The 14336-nt window shown below is 42.0% G+C and overlaps 1 protein-coding gene across 8 annotated transcripts in view; it reads right to left on the reverse strand.

Annotated features, from left to right (window-relative positions):
* Positions 1–14336, reverse strand: part of ASPH (aspartate beta-hydroxylase) — a 1438894-nt gene that overhangs the window by 548588 nt on the left and 875970 nt on the right. The gene's annotated exons all lie outside the window — the stretch shown is intronic.

The raw sequence follows: 14336 nt of genomic DNA on the forward strand, positions 1-14336 counted from the left end.
ACTTGTCGGCGGGAACTGGACTCCCCAGAGTGCAGAACGTTAGTATAATGACTTCTCCAGCAGGGCCTGTTCATTAGCATCTTTCTTGCAAGTGGGTCAGACTTCTTTTGGGACAGCCTGGACTTTGCCATGATGCTTTTCTTGCATTTGTTTTCTTACATAAAACTGTCAGTCGTGACGCATACATCACGCTGGCATGGCAATGACGTGGAAATCTATGCGCCCGAGTGTAACGAGGCCACAAGTACATCAATATGTTAAAACACGTTAAAATTATTTTCTGCAAATAACTGCCGGTTATCACAGATCATTGCATTATGTGGTACACGCAATAGATGAAATAAGGCAATTACAAATTGGAGTCATAAGAAATATACTTCTGAATAATTCAAAAAAAATGGTGAAGTGTGCATATAGTCCTCTGACATATTGCAGCTGTTTGTTTTTTTATTTACACCGAAAAACATCATTCCGCAGGGTACGTTTTGAGAATCGGTTAGAAATTTCCGTGTATTAATGAGCCTGCTTCAAGGTTTGAAGGATGGTACGGCCCAAATCAGTCTATCATTTAGAGGTTGACAAAAATAAGGACCATTCACTATTTCACAGGTAGGTTAGTATGGTTTCGTGTTCTCTTCAGATTGGGGCATAAGGGCAGGATTGGATGTCTAATACATTCACAAAATGGAAATGGCCCATTTTATGGAGACTGGTAAATGGTGACATAATCAGAAAGCGAACTTTCGCCATAAACCGTAAGGGTTGTAGACGGCAACGTTCATCCTGCAAAGCCATCATTGACCCATTCAACAATTCTTTCCAAGAATCATATTATGGACTGAAAAAACACGCTGGCAAGAAAGGAAGATTCCTAGCTTTGCCTCTCTGGTAATGGTGCTGTGCGCTTTAAACTTCAAAGAAGTGTTTGGCCTCTCTGTGGGTTCCCTGTCCCTAGAGTCACGAGGGAAAGACTTTGTATGTTAATTAGGCAGATTTATGAACAGAGCTTATGTGCAATCACTTAATAGCAGATACATATTTTAGCACAAGGCTCTGATGCCCAACCCAAAGGTGCCTACCAAATTGACTGTTTTGGGCACAGATGGAATATTCAGGAGAGCTCTGACATACTTCTTTTAGTTGGGCATTGCCCCCTGGCCATATTAAGATTAGTACCAAGGTAGCTCGACGTCTTAACGCAGATTGCTTTATATGCATGAGAGATGATTTTGAAAGAACCCAAATTGGGGGCAGTGAAGGTATGGTGGAATTGGAGAAATGTGTTCAGATTATCTTTCTCTGATAATCATATGGGCAACGGGATAGATACAAGCTTGTTGCATGAGAAGAATTACCACAGATGAGCACATAGCGGAAATGACTGCATCTAAATGGCAAAGCAACAAGGGCTGGGAGAAACCTCAAAATAGTCCAGATGGAAAAAAAAAGTCTTAATTCATCTCTGTAAATGGATTAGAAATTGCGATGTTTACCTTTGTTTTACAATATGCCTATCTAGTGAATCTAGTAAAAAGTCTAGTGCATCGGTGATGTGGTACAGTATAAAAAACAATGAACATAATATTACTGGAACACAACTTGCAAAATGTGAACACTTGTAAAGGCAATACTCCCTGCATATAACAGTCAAAATCAGTGTTTCAGGTAAACCCTTTCTTTAAGGGATGTTTGAAATCCAGGGAAAATAAAAAAAAACTGTTCAAAACATACATTCCAGTTGTGGAGCATCAGAGGTAGTTTTAAATACACTGATGGCATTTGATTTTCTCTGAAAGTCTTTCACAATGCCTACATCCACTTCCGGTAGCCATATTAGGACTTTTTCAAACACAACTAACTTTGGCAAAAAAATAGTTCTTAAACTTAAACATAAGGCAAGTCAATGATACCACTCTTATTAACCAAATGTAGACTTCCATTTGTCACCAGTCTTTTACTTCTAACTTTCTGCACTCTATCAATTCCAAATTTGTAGACATGGAATTCTATCACTCCCCGTCACAATAAGTTAACTGAAGCTCTGCCCTGACTGAATATCTAGTGAATGAGATTATGTATGTGTTGTACTGATTTTGAGTTAATGAGAAGTCAATTGAGACTTTATGGAAGTGAGTGAATACTCCTGAAAGAAGTGTTCAAGGAAAAAGTTGCATGCTACTGCTAGTCTGTGTAAGCTTTCCAGAAAGCTGAAGTAGCAGCTTCGAGCACTGACCAGGAACTGGAAAGAGAAGACAAGCAGACATCAATCATTGGTGCTTTGCAACTCCTATTTGAAGAAAGGCGTGTTACTCCAATGGACAAATGGGCTTTGGCCATGAACCCTGCATCGCAGATCCTAAAGCAGGAAAAGGCAGCGCTGTCTTGGCGTCTTGCAGCGGCACACCTCAAGAACATTGGAAAACATTTTGACTACCACATATAAAGACTATGTTAACATGCCCAGATAGGACATGTCAGTATACAGAAACAGAATGCTATGCAAACTGGGAATCCATATAATTAAATATGTAACATGGAACATGCAAGCCATGTTATATGTCGTTACAGGAAACATAAAACTGCCTGAATACACCCGTATATATGCAAAGAAGAAGTGCTGAACGGATCCCACTAGTGAGACCAAAAGAATGCAAAAAAAGGAAAAATAAATATTTAGATCAGATAGGCATGGCACCTAAAATATATGATAAAGTATAATAAAGAAAATCTAAAGCGCCAAGGAATGAACCAGACAGTTGGAGAGGTTGATTGACAACATAGCTGAACGGAAGTCAGATTTTCCCCTGAAGAAATCCCTCTGGAAAGTTGTTTTTAAGAGTGAATGGTAGGCATGAAACATGTTGGGGACAGTATGGATATGGATGAATGAGAGTTTGAGCCATGAGAGAATGGAAATAGCATATTTAATATTGAGTTAAAGGTAAATGTTTACAGTATATATTTACATATGACAATAGAGCTGACCACCGTCATGTTGTATAGAAGATTTATGTTGCACTGTGTAAAGCATGTTTTCCCCCAAAGTGTATTGTTTGCAATACTGAACGCTTCATGTAAAGAAAGGGGAGAATCGTTAAGCCCAGATTCATGTGTTTCTCAAAGAATAAGAATGCCAGTAGGAAATACTAACAATACAAGTTTGAGTATTCAATTGTTTCATTAGATTTGTACCCATGAACTAAGAGACGTCCATCAAATTGAAGGTGGGATTAAGCGATACAGACAAGAGAGCACACTAAAGTTTAGAGTGCGTTAATGTCCAGAGGGATTGTTCTCACCGATCTATAAAAACCTCTTTTCTAAAATGTGAAGTTTTAGAGGACTACCACGCACAAGCCTTTGGAATGATCAATATATTCTAAACAGAACTTTATCAGAAATGTTTGAGAAATAGTATTTTAGAAGAAGCAGTAATATCATGAGGGAATCCTGAAGAGCCTACCTGAAGATGTGACATTTATTAGGCACCTGACACGCCAGTGTAAGAGCAAGATACTTTTGCTGCTAATGAAGGAGGCACTAGAAACACTTGTATCAACTTTGGTAACTTGGATACTGTTTTAGCTTCCAGCCACAGTTAGTACTACATCTTCAGTAAAAATCTTCCGCTTAAGAGAATTTTCCTTTATTCTGATGTCGAATTGTGAAGGTAAGTTTCAACAAGTAAAATGTATACCATATCTCAGAATCCAGGGCATAACTTTAAGGCTTGTCCTCCAAAATCTACCAGATGTCTAATACTCTTGGCAGTTGATGGATCTGCTGTCAAGCTGGCACAGTAACGGTTACAAGCACTCAAAGGGATTCTGCTGTGCTAATGGCCATCACAGGATATTTAGAGCACCAGCGCTTTGTATTAAGGGCTTTTTAGCGCATCTAGTAGGTCAACCTCAGTCCTATGTGTAACCATCTGCTCAATTGATGGTCTTCACAGGGTTTGGTTTTGCTGCCATGTGGTTTCTGCCCCAGTCCATCGAGAAGCCCTTGGAGATTTCTGTTTTTCCCATCTGATTTTTGGATGTCCCTTCAATTGGCTGCCCCTTTGCTCTTCCAGAATCCTTTGATGTGCCATCTGAGGTTTCTGCTCATGCCTAGTCTCCTCCAGATGTGCTCGTCTCTGGTCTGGGTCTCCTGGATCCCCTATCCAGATGTTCTTTGGCTACTCATTACTCTGGTGCTCTTCTGATGAGTCCCTGCACTCAGCCTGTCACCTGAGCCTTTTACTCAGTGGTGTCTGATGCCAGAGTGCTCAACCTGGCAAGTCTCTCAGAAACAGTGTAATTGAGGGAGGAGGTAAGTGAAATAACACTAGGGAACTAAGTAATTTCACTTGTCTCTTATCCAACGTCCCACAGAGTCATTTTTTCCAGATAGAAAAAACATGCAGCACTCTCCTGACCACATCTATGTTGCCATGTTTTCAGGTTTCAGTTACTTTGCAAATGCGGCTCAGTCCATTCCTTCCAAAATGATGATATACAAAAATACAGACACTTTCTCAAACATTGTTCTACCTCCCCAGATTTTAATGGATCTATCCAGAAAACCCACTGGAAGATTGACCCTCTTTTGATCATCTTGCCTATGTTGGATTAGGGATCATTTTGTAATTAATGAATTTCCATTATGTTTTCCATAATGTCTGGACATTAAATCGTTAATCTATTGACTGTTTATCCTTGTGCATATTTTTCCTGCATCCACTGTCACCTTTTGCAGGGCTAGTCCTTGCGATAAGTCAAGGTATTCAAAGAGAACAATGAGTAATAGACAGCCTTTCCCTTTCACCTCTAATTTGAGAATAGTTGAATTTCCATTTTGTAGAAACTATAGCACATGCAAAACTTCCTGACAACCCCACTAATCCACAGACACACCCGTAGCCCCTATCACCACAACCTAAAGTGTCCTTCCAAATCCCTACATCGAACGATAGAGGAAAATAACCTTCCACCCAGCCAACACTTCCCCTTCCCATATAATCACCAAGTGTGACCATTAACATCAAAGCTTTCTTTTTCATAAACGTCCAGACCCAGAATAATTGCAACAATTCTGCATCACAACACTCAAAGAATCCTTAACATAATGTGTCCTTTTACAAGCAAACTCTTATAAAGAGCTCTCCCCATCAAAATGCAGACCTACCTATGATCTAACAGGTTGTTGGGCGATTGCTAGAGGCATTAATTACTCTATTTAGACATTGAAGAATGACTGCGCCAATGGACTGACAAAACACTAGTTTCTCTTACCATCCATGTCGCATTCAATGCTCTGATCAACAATATCCTCCTTTATAAACCTCTAAATTACCACAAGTATCAGGCAGTCCATGTGTGTGGATGCTGTATTGCCTAATATGTTGCACTAACTACATATCCAAAAATGGTTTTGGCACTACATCCTCTTTAATGACTTGTAGAGTTACAGAGTCATTTGCAATATGACCATTCTGAGGTCGCCTTTATTAAAAACCCCTTCATAACAAACTTGCAGATCTGTGTAGAACTGTAAACTTTGGCTAATGACAAATATTATCATGGCCTGAGTATAGTTCTACAAAAAGGCAAATCAGGCATCAACATTTTCAATGTGATCTTGGAGGAAATCCATATAGCTAAGCCTAGAAGACACACAGAGAGCTTACAGAGCTGAGAGAGAGAGAGAGAGAGAGGGAGACAGAGAAAGAGAAAGTATGGATAGAGAGATAAGGTGGAAGTGAGACAGAGGAGGAAGAGATAAGATAGGAAAGAGACAGGATGGATAGAGCGATAAAGTGCGAGGGGGAGGAGGGATAGCGAGCAAGGGGGAGGAGGGAAAGAGAAAGAGGAAGGATAGAGCAATGGAGATTGGAGATATGGCGAGAGAAGGGATAGAGATACAAACGAGAGAGAGGAGGCAGAGAGAAATGACGAACAGAGACAGGAGGGATAGAGAGAAGGGAGGGATGGAAAAAAGAAAATGGGTGTGGCATGGCTTGCATGATAGTGGCCCTCATTTGAGTGAGCGCTGTGATGCAGGTGCCACCCTGGCTGGATGCGTAAGGGCTCTGGCACCCTGTTTCCCAACACAATGACATGAGGGGCTGGTAATCGAATGCGACCCAATCCGATTTCCCAGAACATCTCTGCCAAGCTGCTGAGATGCAGCAAACCCCCTTTCCGGACTGTGTGGCCACCATGTGGCAGTGGGGCCAGGTCGTCTCCATGGTCTGTCGTCAGCGCTAGTGGGAATGTCATAGGGGATGACACACTCGACGAATAGGCTTCCGTAGACCCAGACGACAGCACCGGGGGCGCTGGTGCATGAGGTGGGATGTAAGACGGCCCTGCTGAGATCAGCTCAGGCCAGAGGCGTACGATCTGGAATATCCTGCAGCTCATCCCTGGCCCTCCTGAATGAGTTACTAATCACAGCGAGAAGAAATCTGCTAGAGCTTGACCCAGTGATCATAGTGGATTGGAAATGACCGCTACAGCTAGACCCCAGTGGGGTCTTCGCCCGTACACTCTGCCTACGACCTGGAGGCTGCGTGGCACTGTCAGCCAACTAAGAAAAGTGTGAAAGCTGAAAAACGAGGCGACGGCTCAACACACACTAGAACAGCATGAACACCAACTGCAAGAGACAGCTGTGATGGACCGCCACGAACCAATGAAAGCACAAGATTCCCTGCGGAATCACTAGCCACCACCGCACAGGTCCACGCAGCAGCAACCCCTGACCTGCCAAAAGATGTCTTGGCCATGAAAAATGACCTCCGGATCCTCCTTGCTGACCAAAAAAAGTTAATTCACAACAGTATGGTAGAATGAACCCACAAAGTAGCTTCCTTAAATAAATAAGTTCGGAGGGGGGAACACCAAACCAATGACCTCCAAGATACTTCTTGGGAACAGCATTAATATTTCTCAGAATTGATGAAACAGGACAGAGACCCTAGAAACACTTGGGGAAAACCTAATTGCGAAACACGAAGACCTGGAGAACCACTCCAGATGGAACAGCCTGAGGATCAGGGGAATCCCTATGGATATCAAAGACCAACATCTAATGCAGTATCTTTAGGAGCTCTTCCAAGACAAAGAACACATTCGTGAGTTGGCAGAGATTGAGGGGCACAAAAAGCTTCCGCTCCTCACATATCACAATCTTTCAAGGCCCTTCAGTGGCCACACTCGCCAAGCAGCCCTAAGTGAGGTTATTACATGGCTGCAAGCAAGAAAGATCATGTATCGTGGCACCCACTTAGCACTCTTTCCTTCCCACAAGATGGACAGAGCTGGGCCATATCCAGTCATGCCCTGGAACCAGGCCATGAAGAAAGATCTTGGAGCTAGCAATCCACTGTTGTGGGGCCACCTGTAACAACGGATTGCCTGTTCGGAGCCAATATGAACACGAATCTTTGTAGGTTCAATATTTTGACTTTTGTTCAATTTTGTTTATCCGTTGCCAGTTGGGACCAGCTAGATTTAGTAAGCCAGTTATGCACCTGTTAAGTTTTATTGTTACCTCAAAGTTGAGCATGTGAGGGAAAAAAATATGCCTACCAATCCTCTTGCGTTTTATTTAAATAGGTAAGACCAAGAACAGAACACACCTACTTGAGCACTTCACCTCTATCAATATCCTATTCTGGGGCTGAGATATCAACACACTGCCAAACCCTACACAAGATAAAACAGTCCCTGCTAATGTTCATGATTTCAAAAAAACACATGCCTTAATAAACTTCATCAGTGATCTAAACGTAATAGATGTTTGGAGAGTCCAGCATGGAGATAAAGGGATTGTTCTTTCTTCTCACATGTCTACAGAGGACACTCCCAAATAGATGTGCTCCTGCTCTCCTCATCACTGATCCCTTTAACATCATACTCCAGTATAGTTATTAGGGTCCACTCAGACGACTCACCAGTAGAGGCTACCCCACAAACCCAGCTGGAGAATGAAAGAGGTCCCTCTGAAAGACCTGGTTAACCGACAGGAGATTACCGCCTTGATTACTTCATATCTGGAGATTAACACCACACAAGGTACGACACTTAACACCATTTGGGATGCATACAACACTACCTTTGGGGGCGAATTAATGGAAAAAACTACCGCCTATATAGAGTGAAGGGAGAAATTAGGAAAGGATTAGAAGCAGAGGTGAGGCAATGCAAATTTGCCCTAAAAAATAGGGCCTCCTGCAGAGGTCAAAGAGAACCTCGGGTAGCCCGCAGTAAATTAGAAGCCCACCTTTCCGCATGTCCCAGGCATTAATCTACAGTAAACAACAATAGTATATCCATGGGAATAAAAAAAATAAACTCTTGGCCTATAAATTGATAAAAACCTGAAACAAGAACTACACAGCTCAACTAGTGGACAATAAAGGGACACACAACAAGGTAGTGAAAATTCAGACACTCCACCAAATCTTCTCCGAAATAATTTAAGGCAAATCGTGCACACAGGTTGACCTTGAGGGCTATTGATGAGGGATCACCTTATCCAAACTGACTGTTGACCAACCTGTCCTCTTAGAAGTACCCATAACAGAGGAGCACTGTCATCCAAAACCTCCCACTCCACAAAGCTCATGGCCCAGATGGGGACAATCCAACCTGTTACAAAATATTCCAACCACACATCACGCAACATCTGACCAGACTATTTAACTCCTTCCTGGACTCCAGGTTAATCCCCACACCTATGGTGGAGCCTATAACCTCATTAATCCTCAAACTGGGAAAGGCACTGACCGACTGCTAAAGGACTCCTGTTCCTGTGAGGAACTCCCTAAGCAGTCTAGTATCATGCATGGGACTAATTGCTACAAAGACTAATTGGCTGAAAATAAAATGCTGGAACCTACCAGTATGAAGAAGGAAATGAGATTCTCTCTTCAAGAGGTCATGCATACTTAACTGTGACGAGTGGAGGAAGTTGGAGAACCCGAGCCGGGGGAGCCCGGGAAACTTAGAAAGAAAACCACAGCAATCATAATTACAACTGCATTGTATTTATGATTGCAGCGGCTTTTGTTACAAGTCTCCTGGGCTCCTCCAAGCCGGGGGAGCCCGGCAGACTCAAAACAAAAGTACCTGCATTTATAAATACAACCTTTTTGTATTTATAAGTGCTGTGGTTTTCTTTTTAAGTTTCCCGGGCTCCTCCGGGCCGGGGGAGCCCGGGAGACTCAAAACGACAGCCGCTGCATTAATAAATACAACGTTGTTGTATTTATACATGTTGTGGTTTTCTTTTTAACTTTCCTGAAAAAAGAAAAACAGCATTTATAAAAACAATGCAGTTGTATTTATGATTGCGGTGGTTTTCGCTTTGAGTCTGCGAGACTCAAAGCGAAAGCCACTGCAATTATAAATACAACGTTTTATTTATGATTTCCATGGTTTTTTAACCACTGCAATCATAAATACAACAACGTACACTTCTCTGCTATCTGGCACTAAAGAAGCAAAAGCTGCTGTAATAAAAGCTACCAGCAAGTGGCTTTTGCTCCTTTAGTGCCGCAAGGGCAGAGATTAACTCGAGCACAGGGGCCTCGTCCATTTCACAAAACGGACGCCTCCTAATGCTTGATATTGAAGGGGTTTAAACAACATTTGTGTACAATTTTACATAGGAACTTTCAATAAAAAGATGTTTATTATGTATATTTTATATTGCCCATGTTTTAAGATCAAAACATTTTTCAGCGCACCATTCCTATAAGACAGTGACACGGTAGGGAGAGTTGGTATTAATGGTTAAAGAGGCTGTCAGGTATGAGGGTCAGGAAAACGATCAGCCTAATATGAATACCTTATGCCTTTTTTTCCGCTTTTTGCATTTTTCTCAAGACAGACTGAACAAATGTATGAGATTACAGACTTAAACATGTTTTTTTGAACTTGAACATGTTATTTGTTATTGCCATGTGAAAGGGGAGAATCCTTTCTCGTTGGTATTTATCATGCATGTTCCTGAAATAGTTTAGTCCACAAATCCGCTCAGTGTGAGTGTAGTTAAAAGATTTAGTGCTAGCGAACTCAGAGTCATCTGTATAAATCACAGAGTGGAGGTAACTGTGGATTCAAAGACCAGAAATGGGAACAAGCGCCTCTTGCCTTTTCTGTCTCTCATGTTTATGACAGCAAATCTGACTGTCAGATAAATGTGTTGCATTTTCGAAATTAAAGATAGCGTTACTCTTTCACTGAAAATATAGGCGGTTTCCTTTCCAACATGGCGCGACGTTGTGGACGTTAAACCACCGTCTTTTTATAGTTGAAGCAGATTGCGCGCAAATACAAAAGACGGCAACTTGTTCTGATGCCGCTTTTCCTTGTGTTCATTTGGCGGTGCATAAGGAACGAGTGGATAATCACACCAAGCACAATTAAGTGTGAATTATAAGTGTGAATTATATCAATATATTTTCGATACATTCTGAATGGCAGACAAGTAATTGCCTATTACATGAGTAATGTATTTACTGAGATCTACGCGGTAAGAAAAGAGACTAAGATGTGAGAAGCATTTTTGACACTTAATGATGAAAGGGGCGTTTTAGGTCTCGGCAAGGAATTACTTACCTGGGTATTTGGAGGGCCCTAATGGGACTCGGGCACTTTAAAGTTTTTTTTGTAGATGCATACATTATAAGTAGAGTGAAGTGACACTCCAGATCGTAAAAAGGTGAGATGCCAAAAAGTAGTTGGGACGCAGGCTTGCAATTCTACTGTTCTTCATTCCATGGAGATTTTTTGATGGCTCGACATAGGAACGAAATATTAAGAACAACATAGGAATTTTGTCTTTGTTGTTCTTTAAATAACATAGGGTTGAGTGGCAGCATCCTCCTCTTCGCCTCCTAAAGAGGATTTTTGAACAAGAGAAACTTTGCTTCATATAAATTCAGTCAAGTCTGGTGAAGATATTAGAAGGTAAACTTTTTTGGGACAAAAGTTGTATCGAATTGATAATTCAACATAAAGCAAATAGTAATATGCAGCTTCCATTTATTTTAAGGAGCTGTTGAAGTTTATGGGGAATAAATCCATTGAAATAAAGTATATAAAGGAATTGGCCCCATAAACGTGGGCGACACAAAGAGGTAAGTGTTGTACTATGCTCGGTTGATCGTACAAAAAATATTACCAGTACCCCAGACATCAGTTTTTAATGGTTTGGTATTTTTTATGTTTTTATAGCTTTCCACATAATAAAGTGATATGGCAACCAACAATAGTCTACATTCATTAGAAGTTTATTCCGTCCCGATGAAGGCCCATTTGGTGACAAGTTGGGAACATCTACTTCCGATAGTCATCATAGGAGGGGCCAGAGACACAATGTGTCGACGTTTAGTTTGACTTACGAATTACAAAAGTCCGCTTTTTTTCCATTGTGGCTTGATTAGGTCCTCCAAGGCACAAGGTCCTCACACAGAATAAATCACTGTATATGTCATAGAGCGACTACCTATGCATAGACATATCCTTAGTTGAATATACCTTTTTGAGAAACATAAAAGGTGCAAAGTGAGTGTGGATATTATCGCTGATTATCTCATCAGAACTTTTCAGTCTGTGGTGTGGCACAAGAACAAAAATAAAAAGAGTAATATTGTCACAACTGTATCTTAATCCCACAGCTTGGTAAGGTGTGTTTTAAATATGCTCTTGGGCGTCTGCTTATTTTGGGTTAAGGACGCGACCCAGTGTTTCGTCATACTGAGTGATGAAATATGACATTGTTTTGTAACAGATCTTTGGTGGAGGTGCAGTGGATTTATTTCAACCACAGCATTTAGCATAGTTTACAGTTATGAGTACACGTGGATATAGGAGGGGTTGTCCGTTTCCTTGTTTTGCTGTGGATACTTCCTGCAATGGATGCATGGGAATTTAGGAAATTTGGGAGACTTACAAGCAGGGCAACCGCTAACATTCCTAGAGGCCAAAGTTACGTTTAGCCTTCCGAAACAGAAAGATAATCATACAGCTTCATCACTGGCAAACACATCACAAGGTACATTCCCTCCAGTTGAATTAAAAATTAGGGATGACATCAAAAAAGAGAAAATATCCATATTTTGATTACTGGAAAAGGTTGACATGGAGGGACACTTGCCCTACATGAGGTGATGGTAGGAGGCTCTGGGTTTGCAAATTCCAGTAGAGAGGTGGTAATCTGCGCGGTCTAAAGCAGCTAAAACATCTGCATGCACAACCACTCAAGAATGCCTCTAAGATATTCTTAAAATGGTACCATGGCTTGAAGCGCTTACACAGAATCTTACCCAGTTACTCACCATTATGGTGGAGGGGATGTGGCATGATTGGGACTTTGGGCCACATGTGATGGACTTGCCCAAGTGCTCAATTATTCTGGAAAGAGATTCTGGCCAAAATAAAAGACATTATCAGCACAGAACTGCCCATGTGCCCCTTAATCCTCATCCTAGGGAACACACGTAATGCATAAGAGGAACTCTTGCACTCACAATTCCCCCTAAGTGCAGCTAGGATCACATTAGCCCACCATTGAGAGAACCTGGAGGGCCCCTCGCTAGAAATATGGTGGAGTGAAATATGGAATACTTGGGCAATGGAAAGACTGTTCGCAATCCTGCACAGGAACCTGGGGGTTCCAAAATGACTACACTATTTGCCAATTTCTGCTCTTGCACGTTGACCAATACCTATAGACCTAATTTGTTTAGATCCTTATGCCTATTGTAACTGGATCATAGATGTGATTGATTATGGTATCAAGGTAGCTTTGCTTTTGTTATGAACCTTTGAATCCATTGCTCAAAGTGTGTTTTAAAAAAAATAATTTAAACAAAGTTGAGTAGATGAAGAGAGAAAGCAACAGCGAAGTCAGATAGCGCGTCAGGGGGGAGACAGGGAGGTAGGGAGAGAGAGAAAGGGAGGAGGGATAGAGAAAGAAAGCGAGAGGGATAGAGAGGAGGGATACAGCAATAGAGAACGCAAGAGTTAGAGAAGAGGGATAGAGAATGCAAGAAGAAGGGAGGGATAGAGAGAAAGGATGGAAAGAGAGACAGGAGGTAAATCAAGCTAGATAAAGAGAAACAATGCAAGAGCAGTAAAGAGGAGGGATAGAGAGAGAGGGTAGGGATGGAGAGAGAGGGGAGGCATGGAGAGAGAGGAGATGGATGGAGAGAGGAGGGAAAAAGAAAGGGCAAGCGAAGAGTGATAGAAAGCAATAATGAGAAGAGTGATAGAGAAAGTGAAAGGAGGGATAGTGAGAAGAGGGACAGAGAAAAAGCGAAAAAGCCAGAAAGGAGGGACAGGGTGAGAAATCTAGAGAAAGAGGCAAAGAACAATATACCAGTTCACCGGAGCCTGGGGTGCGTATCGGCAGCAGCCAGAATCGTCTTTCCAGCTTGGAACGTGTTCGGGCTCTCCTTCTCCTCATTCGCGGATACTTCCCCTTTGGCTTCTCTCTGCCCGCACGGTGCATGGCCCCTGCAGTTCCTCCTCCTTAGATCGTTCTCCATGCTTCTCCCAGCTGAGTTCCTTTTGAATTCCTGCACTGGCCAGCTGTATTCATTTGGGCAAATGACATCTTGTGGCGAGCTAGACTGCTCACACACCGCTTCCCCCCCCCCCCCCCCCCCCGAGTGATCCTCACTCTCCCCATGATCACAGTACTCACTTTCAATTCAGATGCAAGCTGCTTAGTATTCTCTTGCACTTTAGGTTTGTCAAGTATATTAAAGTGTCTGACCTTGCAACAAAGTACATTTGCTCTATTGAGAGGGGAGGGGATTTGGTATTTGAGAAGGGGTCGGATGTAATAAGACGGAAGAATACTGCATTCCCTGAGGATAGCCGTACCCAATCCCATAGGGAGCTTCCCTCCCATGATCCTCCCTCGGTGCACCAACCCCAGGGAGATTATTGTACTGTTGACACACCGCCCTGGCCCCGTGTGAAAGGTCTCCCATTAGGGGAGAATGGACAACCTCCGATTTGTCACACTAGACACATAATTGCAAAATAAACCATTGCACAAGAGACTGATTCACAAAGAATTTAATTTGGGGTTTTCTCCATTATATAGATAAAAGCCCTTTGTAATAGTGGAAATACCTTATTGTGTTGTAGGTGACAGTGGAGCTAGTAGCTGTATACAACACAAAGTGTGAGCCAAAAATAAATTGCATGAACACAAAGCAAGGAAAAATAAAAAAAAAACAATAATAGTGTCAAGGAGAGAGGGTTTGTTGACATTTATTAAATATCTTGCACATTTCCATGGAGACACATGAATGCATTGCGTACAGA

This window comes from Ambystoma mexicanum, chromosome 5q (assembly GCF_040938575.1).
Source record: "Ambystoma mexicanum isolate Mex_15411 chromosome 5q, UKY_AmexF1_1, whole genome shotgun sequence".
Classification (NCBI taxonomy): domain Eukaryota; kingdom Metazoa; phylum Chordata; class Amphibia; order Caudata; family Ambystomatidae; genus Ambystoma; species Ambystoma mexicanum.